A 14,903-nucleotide genomic window follows, 5' to 3' on the forward strand; every position below is an offset into this window, starting at 1 on the left:
GGGTCCGTGATGGCCGTAACTGACATGGTCCAGGACCCGCCGCTAGTCCCGTGTGACTGTTTAAACGTGAAACGTAATGAAATAAGATCACATAAAACACTGTAGAAGTTCACTCCTCACTTTGTGAGTCCTGAGTGTCACCTGTGGCCAGTGGCTTCCTTATTGCAGGGCGGACGTTTCTGTCTCGGCCCAGGGTTCCATGTGTCAAATGTGCTGCGGTGTGTCAAGTGCGGTGTGCCCCCACGGGACCTGCTGGGGCTTCTTACTGGACGCTGTCCAGTCTCTGGGACCCCCCACGGTGGCCGCCCTGCTTCCTACGCAGCACCTGGCTCTTCTCTCAGTCTCCCCCTGCCTGATGTCACCACAGATGTTAACTCCCGCCAGTCCCCCTTATTTTCCCTCCCACTTCCCTCAGCCTGGTCCATGTGTGTCCCCGCTCCGCTGCTGGTGCCTGCACTGTCCCTGTCCAGCCTCTGACAGAGTCCCACTGCCCATTCCTTGTCGGGAGGGAGAGAGGCCTCCCTGGCATCCCCAGCCCCCGGCTCCAGCCCTCCGCCTGGGCCCCTGGGCAGGGCAGAGATGATGGTTTGTTGTGACGGGGCATCGGGCAGCCTGCCCGCTCCAACGCGCCTGTATCTGGGCGCCAAGCGTGCTGTTTGCACTTGGCTGGGCCTCAGGGTCTGGCCGGCTGCCCACGAGGGCTGGCCCACTCTGGCACCCTGGTAACAGCGCCTGCTCATGGGCCTCTGCCTGCTCAGGAGCGCAGGGGTCTGCCTGGGCCCAGTCCCCGGGCTGAAGGGCACATCTGCCGCCTGGAGCCCAAGTATGACCCGGGTACCCTGGCTCTGGCTGAGCCGTGGGTGCTGAGTGGGGCAAGGCCCAGAGGACACAGGCAGGATTCGGAGTCCTGGAGGCCAGGCAGGAGGCTGCCCTGGTTCAGGTGGGGAGGCTCTGCGCCTCCCGCCTGTCTGAGGAGGAGCTGCTGGTCTAAGCTGCCCAGAGGCCCCAGGCCGTGCGGCACCCAGGCCTTCTGTCCCCTTCCTTCAGCCTCCTCCTTGACAGGCGGATGGGATGGGCCTGTGGTCCATGAAGGGAGGACCTGGAGGCCCAGCGAGGATGGCCTCGTGGCCAGTTTGGGAGGAAGGAGAATCTGGACTTGAACCCTGCTGTGCTTCTCTCCCCTTCGGCCCTCCCTGAGGGAGCTCTGAAGACAGTGGTCCCTGGACACTCGGCCAGGGGGAGCGTTGGGTCCTGGCCTCCCTGTTGTGGCCTCTAGCAAGCCTGTCTCACCAGGGACTGTGGTCCAGTTGCCCGGCCCCAGGGTGGTCACGATGCTTGGGTAGTGGCTCCTGCCTGGTTCCCCAGCACTGAGGACCCCTCGCAGCTGCTGGCCTGGGTGCTGAGTGGCCTCCACACTCTCCTGACCTGCCTCCATTCCTTGTGCCTCTAAGCGTCGCCGTCCTTTGCCCTCCCAGGCAGCGCCCCTGCCCACCGCTCCCGTCCCCTCACCTGCTGGTTTTTGCTTTTCCCACTCTCTCCGGTGACATGTGACTCAGGGTCCACCTGTCTCCTACGTGAATGGCAGCCGCACGAGGGGGAGAGCGTTGTGTGGCCCGTGGGGACCCCTGGCTCTCTCCCCTTCCCCTTGCTGGAGCTTGCCAGGCCGTGCTTAGTGACGCAGGGTCCCCAGCAGGGCCTGTTGTCACCTGGGTCAGAGATGAGGGCTGGAGGGTTGCCCAGCGCCGCGCACCTTGGCCATGGTGGGGCCAGGCTGCCCCCCGGCTGGTCCTACTCCGGAGCTCACCCTGTGCCTCCTCCAGCGTTGGGTTCACGAGGTCAGAGCCTTCATGTGGTGCACAGGTGACAGGGCCCAGGGGGTCAGGTTTCAAGGTGGTCCCCCATCTCTCTGCCCCTCCCCCAGCCTTCTCCCCTTCTGTGGTTGGTCCCTTACTGCAGCGCTTCCTGCCCCAGAATCACAGGTGCCCCCTACCTGGGGGACCCAGGGCCCCCAGCAGCCCCCAGGGGCAGGGCAGGGAGCAGAGGGCTGTCCCAGGTCCCTGGCTGTCCCCGGCTGTCGGGCAGGTGAACAGGATATTCCCCTGGGCAGCAGACATTCCTGGTCCGAGGTGACAGGCAGCAGGGAGATTTACCGTTTCCGGTAACCCGAGTCCCCGGGACGGGGCATTCTCCCTGCCAAGAGCAGGCACCGCCACTTGCCAGCCCTTGCCGCCCACTCCTAGGCCACCTGCCTGTCTAGGGTTGGAGGACAGGCTGAAGGGGCCACTGTCCGCCCAGAGCTTGAGATGGGGTCTCAGGCCCTCAGTAGCCCCCACAAAGACCTAGACGCCTGTCGCCCTCCCAGAACCCTCGTCTGTGGTGCCCTGCCCTGGCCTAGGGAAGGAGGTGACCCTGGAGGGTGAAAGGCCCTGTCAGGAGGCTGGGCCTGCCTCCTCCATTGAGTGGCCGAGGGCTCTTCTTCCTGTCCTCTTGGGGCGGCTGCCATGTCCTTGCTGTGTCCTAAGCTTACAGGATGCCGCTCATCCCTGTCACCGTGGGGGCTGGGCTCAGGTGTAAGGTGGCCCAGCAGATGGGGGTGTCAGAGGCTGGTGTGGTTATTGGTTGGTTTTTTGGAGCCTGGGGCCTTCTGTATACCAGCCGAGTGCTTCACCACGGAGCCACATCCCCAGCCCCAGAGACGGGATTGGAACCTCGGCCCTCCACCTCCGGCTGGTCTCCTCTGGAGTCCTTACTTCCCCTCTCTGGGCCTCCGTTTCCCCTTCTGATGAGTGAGGGTACTGGTGCAGGTTGTCCCTTCCAGCTGGGAGCTCAGGATCTAGGAATGTGACGGAACCTTCCGTGGGCGTGAGTCTTGTGCCTTATCAAGCCAGGGAGGGGGCAGAGCAGGAACTGTTTTCTCTGGGGGGTTCTAGTGAGCTCACTGTCCTGGTGATGAGCTGGGGATGGGAAAGAGGGGAAGAGGTGACGCTCATCCCCAGGAAGTACAGGACATCAAGCCTCTGTTTTCTGTCAGTCTTCTGTCGTTTTTATTCCCATTTTACGGTTGAGGGAAAGAGAGGCTCAGAGAGGTCAAGTGATTTGCCCAGGTTCACACAGCTAGAAGTTGCCCAGGTACACGCAGTGTGGAATGGCACGTATTTCCTACAATGACGTTGATTTACTAGTAAAATACAATAAATAGTAGTGTTCCCCCAGAAATTTGAAAACCTCTACATCCAAACTACATCTCCCAGGCTGCCTCTGACACAGGAAGTAGCCCAGAAACCTCTGGTTCAACAGATTTCTTGAGTTTTGCTTTGGAAAATATGGTCAGCCGTAATTACGGGTGTGCAAGAGTTCAGGGGAGAGCGAGCCTGTGGGCTGAAGCGGCTGGGACCCAAGAGTGGCCGGGCAGGCCAAGTTCACAGCCTCCAACAAGGCCCCCGAGTCAGCCACAGGGGTCCCCTGGGACCTCAGTCCTGCCGTCCCCCTCCTGCTGCGATCCCGAGGTCCAGCTTGAGTCGGGCATGTTTGGTCCACAGACCTTTGCTCCAGCCTCCACCCCGCCCAGGCTCCCAGGGAACTGGGTGAAGGGCTGTGGGGGGGGCCCAGGCTGCTTCCTGGGCTTGAGTGGTGGCTGTAGCCAGGGGACTGAGATGACCCAGCGAGCCCCTGCCCCTGGCTGCCCGGGGCCATTGGCCCTGAGGCCCCAGCAGCTGTCAGCAGGGCAGGGTGCCTGAGGAGGGCCAGAGGTGACTTCCAGCCGCCTCTTCTCCCCCTCCTTGGGCCAGGCCCAGAACTGTCACCAGCTTTGTCGGCAGCTGCGGAGCTTTGTTCCAGAGTGGCTCTGAGTCCCCTCCTCCTCCCTGCGCCTCTTCCCACCATCGTTCCCAGCCTCTGCCTCTGGGGAGGAGTTGGTGCTTATAGGGAGGACGTGGTCACATCCTTTGGCTCCTTTGATCCTATGAAAGATCTGAAGGACTAGGACTGAACGCTGTGTTTTTATAGGAGAGAAAACAGATTCAGAGAGGCCAAGGGACTTGCTTAAAGTCACACAGCTAAACTCAGGCTCCTGGCTCCCAGCCCAGAGTTATCCCTGGTCTTTTTCAAGGTTTCATACAGGACGAGAGAAGCTTCTGGGTCCCTGAGTCTGATTCCTAGCTTGACCATTGAGTAGTTTAGGAGCTCGGGCAAGTTCCTGAATCGTGGGGAATGGAACTTCCGTTTTCTTGCTTATAAAATAATAATGCTACCTGCCTCTTGGGGATGTTGGGCCCATGAAGTGAAGTGATCAACTCTCCATGTCAGAGGGAGAGGGGGACCCGCCGTGTGCCCGAGCCCGGGCGGTTCCATGGGGGTTCGGGACACATTCCACAAATACTTAGATCAATCAGTAAATATTTATTTGGCACCTACTGTGTGCCAGGTGCTGGAAAAAGAGCAGAGGTGAGACAAAACGCCAGTCCCGCTCCCCAGCGTCGCAGGCGGTGGCTGGGGCAACCTCCTCTCCCACCACGGAAGCCTCGGAAGCGCTTCACGCCCCCTGGGATCCTTACACACGCACTGCAGCTGAGAACGCTGGACCCAGGGGACCCTGGTGCCTGCTCTCCAGAGGGTCTGCAGGGTGCTGCTGGACCTGGAGGTGGCCTGTGGGCTTCCTGGAGGAGGAGGCAGCCCTGGGCTTCTTGGGGGAGGGCTGCCAGGAGAGGCTGGGAACAGCCAGGGGCGCAGCCGCCGGAGTCTGGGGAGCAACAATTTCAGGAAGGTCTTGCAGAGGGCAAGGCCTCTCGTTCCCCAGGGACCAGGCCAGTCGGAGCTTTAAATACCCCACCAGCCCAGAATAGCCCCTATTGTCTTGGCCGGGGCTGCAGGAGCCACACGGGGCCTGAGGAGGTGGCCTGGAGCGGGGAGCCAGGTCTGGGCTCTTCCCTATATGGCATGGGTGGCCTTCTAGGAAGGCTTTTCTTTCTGGCTCCTGAGGAGGCCCCCTGGTGGGGCCTGCAGGCGGGAGCCTGGCTCTGCCCTGCGTGAGCAACGTGCGCTGCGGGGAGCGGGTGGGTGGGGGACTCCCCTGGAGGGCCCTGTGCCCGGCGGTGGCGCCCCTTTGTGCGCCGAGTGTGCGTGCGTTGGCCCAGTGGGCCCTCCTGTGGACAGGCCTGGCCAGGCCCTGCCTGGGGCCTCCTGGCACCGTCCCCTGCCCTGGCTATTTTGGGCACTGGCTGCACTTGTGGGTAATCCCGCCCAGACCCAGGATGCTGGGGTGTGGCCGGGAGGCTCTCCTGGGACGGTTCCAGCCTCCAGGATTGGATCACATGTTGATCACCGCTGTCTCTGCCCCTGGCCTCGGCCTCCCTCGCAAGGCAGAGGAGGGCCAGAGCCACCTGGGCGTGCCCTGCTCCCCCATCAGGAGCAGTTGTGCAGCTTCTCAGCAAGGCGACAAGCAGCCGAGAACAGGTTAGGTTGCCTTCTTCCGACGGGCCACTGGAAAGCTCCGCGCCTGAGGAGCTGTGCCTTTCCCAGGTCCCCAGGCCTCGCACATGCTCCCTGTGCAGTCAGCTCACCGCTGCAGGGAGGCCGCGTCTACCTGAGCACGTCCGTCCGCGTGTGCTTAGCTCACGTTCTCCCGCTCCCTGGCCTGCCTCTTGTAACCTGCCTGATGTCTGGAGCAAGGAGGGAGGAGGTGACGCTGATAATGATGGTGATGATAAGAACCCTGGCTGGCTCTGTCCTGAAGCCTGGCTCCTGGCTCTGTGTTATTCTGACTTTGTCATTCCCTCCTTTAGCCAGCCTCCCAGCCTCCCAGCCTCTCAGCCTCTCTCCCCTTTGCAGTGCTGGGCATTAAGTTCAGGGCCTCATGCACTCTAGGCAAGCACACTCTGTCACCCGGCCACATCCCAGCCTCAGCCAGGCTCCTTTGACTGGTGGGAGTCACAGCCTAGATTTTTTAATATTTATTTATTTATGTATTTTTAGTTTTAGGTGGATACATTAGTTTGTTTGCATGTGGTGCCGGGCATCGAACCCAGTGCCTCAGGCATGCTAGGCAAGCGCTCTGCCGCTGAGCCACAGCCCCGGCCGCCCAGTCTAGAATTTTAGAATCTTAACGTTTCAGGGTTTGGGACGGTGAAATGTCAAAGCCAGAGGGACTTTTTAAGCTCCAGAACGTTCCGATTTACGAAGAGGAAAGCTTTATTCCAAAGAAGAGGGTAGTGATGAGCACGGGGCTGGGTGACTCGGTGGCAGGGCGCTTGCCTAGCACCCCCAGGCCCCATCCCCTGCACCACCTGAAGAAACACAGAGCCATGCACCTGTGCTGTTGGTATGGTTTCACATTTCAGTTCCATCCTCACAACAACCCTGGGAGGGGAGAATGTTGACAGTTGTCCCTCGGCGTCAGTGGGGCATTGATCCTGGGAACCCCCAAGCCCTGAGGACGCGCGAGTCCCTTATGAGAAGTGTCATCTCTCCTACGCGCACCTCCTGTAAACGTTACATCATCTCTAGGTGCTTCGACACCCCAGCCAGCGTGAACGCCCTGTGGACGGCGACTCGGCCGTGTGTGGATCAGGGAGGGACACGGAGGAGAGAGGTGGGCCTGCCCAGCGCAGGGGCGGTTTTTTCCGGATTATTTTCAGTCTGGTTGGTTGGAGCCACAGATGTGGAGGGTCCTCTGTTCTGAGTGGTGGTGCCCATTTCACAGGTGAGGAAACAGAGGCCTGGAGGTGGGATGCTTGCTCATGGCCTCACAGCTCACCAGGGGCTGAGCCAGGCGGAATAAAATGGCAAAGGTGGATTGGTTTTGATGGAAATGAGCATTTGGGGGAGGGGACTCCAACCCTACCTGTGTCCCCTCGTTCCCCTCACCTCTTCTCCAGAGGGACCACAAGGCTGCTAGGACAGGTTGGACACTTGTGATCTGGGTCTGCTCTGTCACCTGCCAGGGACGGAGTCTGAGGCTCAGGGAAGGGAAGGGACTAGCCCCAGAGGGTGGCTGAGCTGGGAGCCCAGTCCCTCGTGTCCCATATTGCCCCCGCGTGCCCGCCCCACCTCCTCCTCCAGGAAGCAGAGGAGGGAAGCCCTCTGCTGGGGCAGGGGGTGCTGGTCTCCTGGCCACAGCTGTTGCAACCTGTTTTTTCCTGTTGCTGGAGCCCACGGGAGCAAGCGCAGAGCCGGTCACCAGGGCCTGCTGCCTGGCGATCTTACGCAGGGCCCTGGATCTGGAGCTCAGCCCTGCTCGCCTCTGAGGCCCCCACCCACTCCCTGGGATACCCTTCAGTGACCACATGGCCTCCTGTCCTCCCAGGATGGACTCCCAACAGAAAGACCCAGGCATCAGTGGCCGCAGAGATGGCAGGAGGAGGCACCTGGGAGTCCAGAGTCCTTCCAGGTTGAGGACTGGGGCTTGCTACTCTGTGACTACTGACAAGTCAGCCACACAGAGGCTCATTTATAAACCCCGTTCATTCATTAATTAGTAAATATTGCTGAGCATCTCTATGTGGATGGGGAAATAGCAGTAAGCAGAGTGGGCACAGCCCCTGCCTTACCGCCACTCCCTCCCTCCTGGGGGAGACCAGGGAAATACATGAACACAGAAAAACCTTCCGTGTGGGAGGGCAGGGAAAAGCGGGCCGTGGGGGGAGGGGAGAGAACCACAGGAGGCTCCAGTCCTCCATGTGGTCTCTGAAAGGTGACATCTGAGCAGAAATTGGAGGAAGAGAAGGAGCGACTGATGGAATACCTGGAGGCAGTGTCCCAGGCAGGGGCACAGCAAGTGCAAAGGCCCTGAGGTGGGAAGGAGTCTGCTGGGCTTGAGCACTGTTGAGACAAATGTGGCCAGAAGGGAAGGAGCAGGGAGAATGAGCAAAAGAGGTTGGCAAGTGTGTGTGTGTGTGTATGTGTGTGTGTGTGTGTATGAGTGTTTGTGTGTTGTGAGGGATCATGTAGAGCCTGCCTGGTCCTAATGAGGACTTTTCTTCTCACTCATTGGAGAGTGAGCGCATCAGCAAGGCCCAAGCTGCAGGTTCAGGAAGTGGCCTTCTTTTCATGGGGTCTCATTTCAACAAAAGTTTGTGGATCATTTTTTGATTCATAAACCAAACCCCAGCCCCCCACGGAGGCTTCATTCATGAGGGCCATGTGTTGGGGACGCCCAGCAGGCTGGAGTGGCCTTGAAGCCCACAGACGTGCTGGTGCCCAGGGCAGCAGGGCACTGGAGCCAGAGGACCCGAGAACCAAAGGACTCAGCAGGGAGGTGACAAGTGAGTGCCGCTGCACTGTTGGCACCTGTCTTGGCATCCGCCGTGCCTGGCGGCTGACTCTGACCCCAGGGACCTCCTCGCTGGGCAGCTCCTACCCCTGCTGCCTCGGCCACCCCGGCCCACGGGGGAGGCAGGGCATCTCCTGGTGGCTTTCTGCACCTTCGCTGGAAGCTGGGCAGCTCATTCAGCTGCGGGGGGTGGGGGGGCTGTTCTTGGAGTGTCCTGGGCCGAGGAGAGTGCAGGGACCCAGGGTTGGGGAGAGCTGGCCACAGCACCTCGCGCGGGGTCAGCTGCACAGCCGGGTGCGGTGCTCCTCCGTGGAAAAGCCCACGCAGGTCCCTGCCTGGATTCCTGTCACCTCACCCTGTCTCACTGAAAGCTCCTTCCTGTCCCTCCCACAGGCCCCAGTGTGTGCCCTCCCCTTGGCCTGGCTTACCCCTCTGACTGCCCCCTGCACCCCTCCGCCTGCCCCCTGCAGCCCCCTCCAACTGCCCCCTGCACCCCCTCCGCCTGCCCCCTGCACCCCCTTCGACTGCCCCCTGCACCCCCTTTGACTGCCCTCACACCCCCCCGACTGCCCCCTGCACCCCCTCCGCCTGCCCCCTGCACCCCCCTTCGACTGCCCCCTGCACCCCCTTCGACTGCCCTCACACCCCCCCCCCCGCCGACTGCCCCCTGCACCGCACTCAAGCAAAGCCGTCTTTCGGCCTCAGGGTCATCATTTCCTCTGGGAGGGAGGCCTTCTCCAGCCTCTCACTAAGTGGGGGGCATCCATGCCCTCTCCCAGCCCCCACCTACCTCTTCAGATCCCTCCTCACAGTGTTGTCACCATGTGGTTTAATGGCATATGACTCCCCCTCCCTTCCTCTGCAGGAACACAGAACTCCTTTTCTGTCCGCTTCATCATTTTATCCCCAGGACCCAGCACATAGTAGGTGCTCAGTAAATCGAGGTCAAAATGACTTGAATGGAACCTTACGATCAAGGGCGGGTCTGAGTGACGGTCTTTCTTAGTGGGTGGGGAAGCTGAGGCTGCCCAGCTAGAAGGTGGCCATTGTGGCCTGGAATCCGGGCGTCCAACTGAGCATGGGGCTGGCCCTCCCTGTCTCACTGCCCCACTCCCCTGAGACCCAGAGACCCAGGGTTCTTGCTGGGCCTAGGCTTGGTCAGTAGCTGGCCAGTTGGGCTGCCCACTTCACCTATGCTGAGGAGCCCTGAAGGCCACCTGGGGACAGGCCGGGCACTTTCAGGGTTCGCTGGCCATGCTTCTCTAAGAAGTCACCCTCGTTCTGCTTGTCTCTGGGAAGAGCCATGGCCGGCAGGGAGTTCAAGGCCGCAGTGAGGCCCTGAGGGCAGGGGGCACCTCAGGTGGATTTCAAGGACCCTGTGCCAGCCTCCTCCCTCCTGTGCCACGTGATCCCTGGCTCAGACCAGGTTTTGTCAATGGAGAACCCGGCCCTGGAGTGGCCCCCCGCCTCTGGGACCGTCCTGCTTCCTATTTCTGCACTCGGCTTCTTCTGTCCAGTGGCTAATTCCTGCCTCAGGGTTGTTGGACAAGTTCATTCAGCAATCTGACAGTGAGTCACAAATACGGAGGGCCTACTGTGTGCCTCTGTGGTGGGATGCCGAGGGCCGCAGACCAACCCTGCTGGTGTCTCTGGGCACTTCCACTGAGGGGGCTGGTGTGGACGCCTCCCACAGAGAGGTCCCCCCCACCAGGGGCTGGATGTAATTTTTGCTAAAAGGGAGAAACCAGGGGCCTGTCCAGAGCCACAGGTGAGTTCGGGGCAGAGCTAGAAACTTCAAGCCCTTGTTCCTGCTCCCTGGGTCTCTGTGGAAGGCCCTGACCCTCCTCAGCCACCTCAGTGCTGGCCTTTCCAGGTCCCCAGCCTCGGTAAGAGCAGAGGGCAGAAGCAAGGGCCTGGGGTAGAGAACAGAGTGTGAGCCTGAGCCAGACACAGTGCTCATGGCTTTAGCTGTGTGGCCGAGGGCTGGTGATGTTCCCTCTCTGAGCCTAGCTTCCCTACGTGGGAGACAGGGCTGCCACCACTGTCTGCTCATGAGGTTTGTGGATTTGAGTGACACCAGCCTTTTGAAGACTTAGCTTGGCACCTGGGGTGACGCCCTCCCTCTGGGAATCAGTGTTCTTCCTGGCTGACTGGCTGGCAGAGGTCCTGCTGCCATGGGGGCCCAAGTGTGAGAAGCTGGCTGTCCCGAGAGGCACGAGAGGCACGGTGCGCAGGCATGCCTGAGGAGGCCGCAGCCACCTCCTTTCCGGCCAGGCGCCCCCTCAGACTGCCTGGGGATTAAAGGCCTTGGGGCCTTTGTGTCGGGCTCCCCCGCCCCTGGCAGTTCGCACAGCAAAGTGCTGCCCTGACAGATTCCTCGCCCTGCGGCCTGCAGTGGACAGGACCCTGCAGCCTGGGGGAGGGGCAGAGCACCTTGACCTTGTGTCTGGGTTGGGCAGGAGGGGGAAGAGCTTGTGCTGCCTGGGAACCTGCATCTTGCTGTGGGGGGGTCGCGTCTGTGTCCCTCTCTAGAGATTTGGGGGCCTTGGGTTTGTCCCCACCCCCACACTGCCTCTGGATTTCCACGAGGTGAGCTCACTCCAGCCCCAGATGCCTGGAGCCTTGCCCTGGGCAGCTGCAGCCGGGGACTGGGGGACTGTGTGGGCTCAGACCTTCCTGCCCAGCTGCGGGGGCGGTGGGGGGCTCAGACGGAGGCCGAGCCAGGAGGCAGGAGGAGGGAGGCTGTGAGCCCGAGACATGTGAAGAATGTTTTGGAGAAGCCCAAACCCCCACCCCTGGGGTGTCCCAGATCCAGCCTCAGAGCAGGCAGACAACTGCAGCCCTGGAACCCAGCTCTGTGGCCCAGGCCCCCACTTCACCTCGCACCTGGCGCGACCCAGGCCGGAGCCCACACCCTGCACTCCCACGCATCACCCCTCATCCACCCACCCCTCCTCTCCCTCTGCACCCTGCATGGTGCTCGTTTGAGCACTAACTGAGCACTTACTATATGTGAGGTGCTACGGGCCTCACACACGGTCCCTTTTCGTGGCCGGCCCTCCCTGAGCCCCTGTTTCCTCATCCATAAAGTGGAAGTAAGCAATGTAGTCTCCTGCCCGAAACCCGGGGTCCAGCGTGTTCTGGAATCCAGAAGGTTCTTGGAGAAAGGTGCTGAGACATGCGCCGGCTGCCTGCCACGGCCTCAGTGGGGCTGTGGCCCCTGCCCAGCTGCCCGAGGCCCCGGGCTCCATCCCCAGCCCCGCAAGTCAAAAACCAAAACCAACACTTCTGGTTTCCAGAGCTCTTTGGATTTCTCTCCTTGCAGATGGGGGACAGTGTCCCCGTAGCACCAGCCCTGCCCTGGGGTGCAGTGAGGGTGCATCGAGACGTTCCACAGGGACCTGGCTTGGAGGAAGCCCTCTTGCTGTCCTGTCCCTGTGCTGCCATCTGCCACCAACTTTAATTTTAGCAGAACCTGAAAACTCAGAGGGTCAGAGGGTGCCTGCCCCTGGGGGCTACCCTACCCGTATCCCTGCCCCAAGCAGTGTTCCCAGGGTGGAAGAACAAACTTGGGGCCTTGACCTGTGAGTCAGCCACCTCCTCCCCGCAGGAGCTGCAGGGCTGGAAAATCCCCCCTCAGCTTGGTTCCTTCCCCTCTGGCCCAGGTCTCCCTCCAGACCCCTCCCCTCAGCCGCCATCCGACCGACGGGCTGAAGTACTGAGTTCCTCTGGGAGGAAGCTGGGCTCCCTCATGGCCGGAGGGGGCTGGAGGGCAGGAAGCCTGGGTTCTATTTCTGCCTCTGACCTTGGAGCCACTCATGGCCTTTCTGGGGACCGAGGCACGCGCCGCACAGCCCAGGCTGCTGCCAGCTCGGGCCTCCCTGGGGCCTCCCTGTGAGTTGGTCAGGTTGGGGCAGGTCCTGGCCACATCTGGCTTCCTGGTTGTGCCTTTGGCTCAGGCCTTGGGGACAGCCCCAGCCCCCCTCCTTTCCAGGTAGCGGAGGGCTTGGGGGTGGGGAGCCGGGCTCACTGTGATCTGCACGAGGTGCCTCTCCCTGGGCCTCAGTTCCCTCAGTGAATGGGGATCATTCGTGGCTGCTGGGCCACCTCAGGGGGTGCTTGTCATCTCAGATGACTTCGAGGCTGAGGAGATGCTCTGTGAACGGAGGGGCTCTGGAGAGGGGCTCCCAGTGAGCCCAGCGCCAGGTTTACTGGAGCCAGACCTCTGGGTCCACACCCAGCTCCTGCACAGGTGGGCTCCAGCCCGTGACCTGGCTGTCTCCGCGCCGCCTCCTGAAGCCCAGCGTCACACACCTAGTGTATGGAGGGCGCCAGTGAATGCAGCTCTCATTACTCCCCCAGCAGATCCCAACTTCCAGGTCCTGATCCGAGGCCCGTCCCTGGCCCAGCCTCAGCTGCTCTGTGCTCCTTTCCGTCTGGCCCCATCTCCCCTCCCAGATGTGAAAAGCAGCTGCTGGGGCCTTTTGATCTTCAGCCTTTAACTAGAGAAGTCTCTGCTCAGGCTGACTCGGCCCTTGATGGGGGCCCTGAGCTGACCTGGGACCTCTGACCTGGGGAGGGGACTGGAGCAAGGTCAGGGTGGCATCTAGAAGGGTCCACAACCTGGGACCCCTGGGACTCGGGGAGACTCCTGTCCAGGCCCTGGCATGCTCTGAGTCCTCTTTCCCCTCTCGCTGCAGATGTGTGTTCCTGGCATTTTTTCCATGTTGAATCTCACTTTGCTATTTCCTGTCTGGTCCCAAGCACCCCCCGCACACACACACACACACTAGCTGCTCTTTCCCTGGGAAAAAACACTGGACCTTGCTCACCACGGAGGTTTCCCTTTCCAGAGAGCATTGTCTAGGGGTGCCATGAACCTCTGTGCCCTGTGCTTGGTTTCTGCAGCCTTGTGGCATGGGAAGGGAAAGGACAACATAAAGAATCTTCGGGTGGGAGGACCCCGAGCCTGTCTGCTCAAACCTCCTGTGCCCAAAGGCAGTGCTCCTGCACTAGCCTTAGCCTCATACTCCCCTCTAGTCAACCTGGGCCTGCTTGGGACCCACTCTCCAGCCAATGGAAACCTTGCCCTCAACCCGTAGCCAGGGAAGGAAGCTGAGCCTAGGCCTTGTCGTACCCCGTGGCAGTCAGAGTCCCCTGGACTTGACAGTTGTGCGTTCAACCTGGGATGAGAACCCAGTGCAGGGGCTCTGAGCTGGGGCCCAAGAGTCAGTCGTTGCCACCAGCTCTGGAGATTCTAAAGAGCCATGGACGTGGCCCAGAGGGCTTGGGGCACCACTCGGAACAGAGACAGGCACTCTTGCGGTGGAAAGAGCAGGAGCAGGAGGTGACGGTGCCCATGGACCATGGGGAAGGGGCCGCAGGCTGTGAAATGGTAAGGTGTGGCAGAGCCTGTCTTAACCAAGGCCTCTAAACACCATGCGACCAGTGGCCCCCAGCCCTTCTCCCAGGGAGCTCGGACTACGTGGGGGTGGGCTCTCCTCCAAAGCAAGTCTTGGGGAGGCAGCTGGAATTAGTAGGTGCTGACGTCCATTCATTCGAGTCTCCTTTTCTTCTTTGAGGTGCTGGGCCCTGGAGCTAGGGTGCTCTCCCACTGAGCTCCATCCCCAGCCTTTTTAGTTTTTATTTAGAAACAGGGTCTCACTGAGTTGCCCAGGCTGGCCTGGGACTTGCTATCCTCCTGCTTTGGCCTCCCGAGTGGCTGGGATTACAGGCTTGTGCCACCGCGCCCGGCTTCATTCAAGTCTTTTTATTTTATTTTTTTCATTCAAGTCTTGATTGAGCTCGGTGCGAGAAGGTGGAGACCGTCCACTGCAGCCCCTGCCCTCCAGGTGCGTCCATCCCAGTGGGATGCGCACAGTAGCAGTGGGAGCCCAGCTGGGACCGTCCCTGCCCCTGCGGGGTTTTTTTCTCGGCCTCCTCCTTGTTGAGACAGCAGTGACCCACATAGTTACACCTGCTTCACTGGTACAGGTCAGCAATGAGAATAAGGTGGACACAGAGGTACTAAAGAGCACCCAAAACCTCCCTTGTGTGCCATCCCCACCACCCCCAGCCTAGCCCTGGGCCCAGGCAACTGCTGCCCTTCCTGTCGCTGCCTGAGTCGCCCCAGAGTCTCCTGCACATGGACTGGTGGCGCGTGAGTCTGAAGCTCATCCCTGCGGCCGAGCATGTCACCTGTGCCTCAGTGTTGCTGGGCCCTCAAGAGGGGCTGTCCAAGCTGAGTGGGAGCAGGAGGGAGAGTGGCCCCATAAACCAGAGGAGGAAGGACGGTCCAGCAGCTAAACAGGGTTGGGGGGATGTGGACCTGGGGGACGGAGCCGGGTGTCACTGGCTCTTGAGTTTTTCTCCTCCTTGGGCTTCACCCCCTTGTTTAGCGGTGGATTTGGCTTTCACCATTGCCAGGGGCCCTCATACCAGGACGTTTGGACATGGCTTAAGAGGCCAGAGTGACTATGTGTGTTATTGCTTGTGGGCTCGTGTGACCTTGGGCTCCCCTGGGTTTTTCTTCCTCGGAGTTCCCTGGAAAACTGTGGAGACATCCAAGGGGAAAGCAGCGTCCATTGCCCACACCACACCCGAGAGCCCGGTTGCAGGGCCTCGTGCCCTCTGCAGA

The 14,903-nt window shown here is 60.9% G+C and overlaps 1 protein-coding gene across 24 annotated transcripts in view; it reads left to right on the forward strand.

Moving 5' to 3' along the window:
• The window catches only part of HSPG2 (heparan sulfate proteoglycan 2), an 89,922-nt gene that overhangs the window by 13,806 nt on the left and 61,213 nt on the right, over nt 1–14,903 (forward strand). The window lies entirely within an intron of this gene.

This window comes from Spermophilus citellus (genome assembly GCF_964194105.1).
Source record: "Spermophilus citellus genome assembly, chromosome: 9".
Classification (NCBI taxonomy): domain Eukaryota; kingdom Metazoa; phylum Chordata; class Mammalia; order Rodentia; family Sciuridae; genus Spermophilus; species Spermophilus citellus.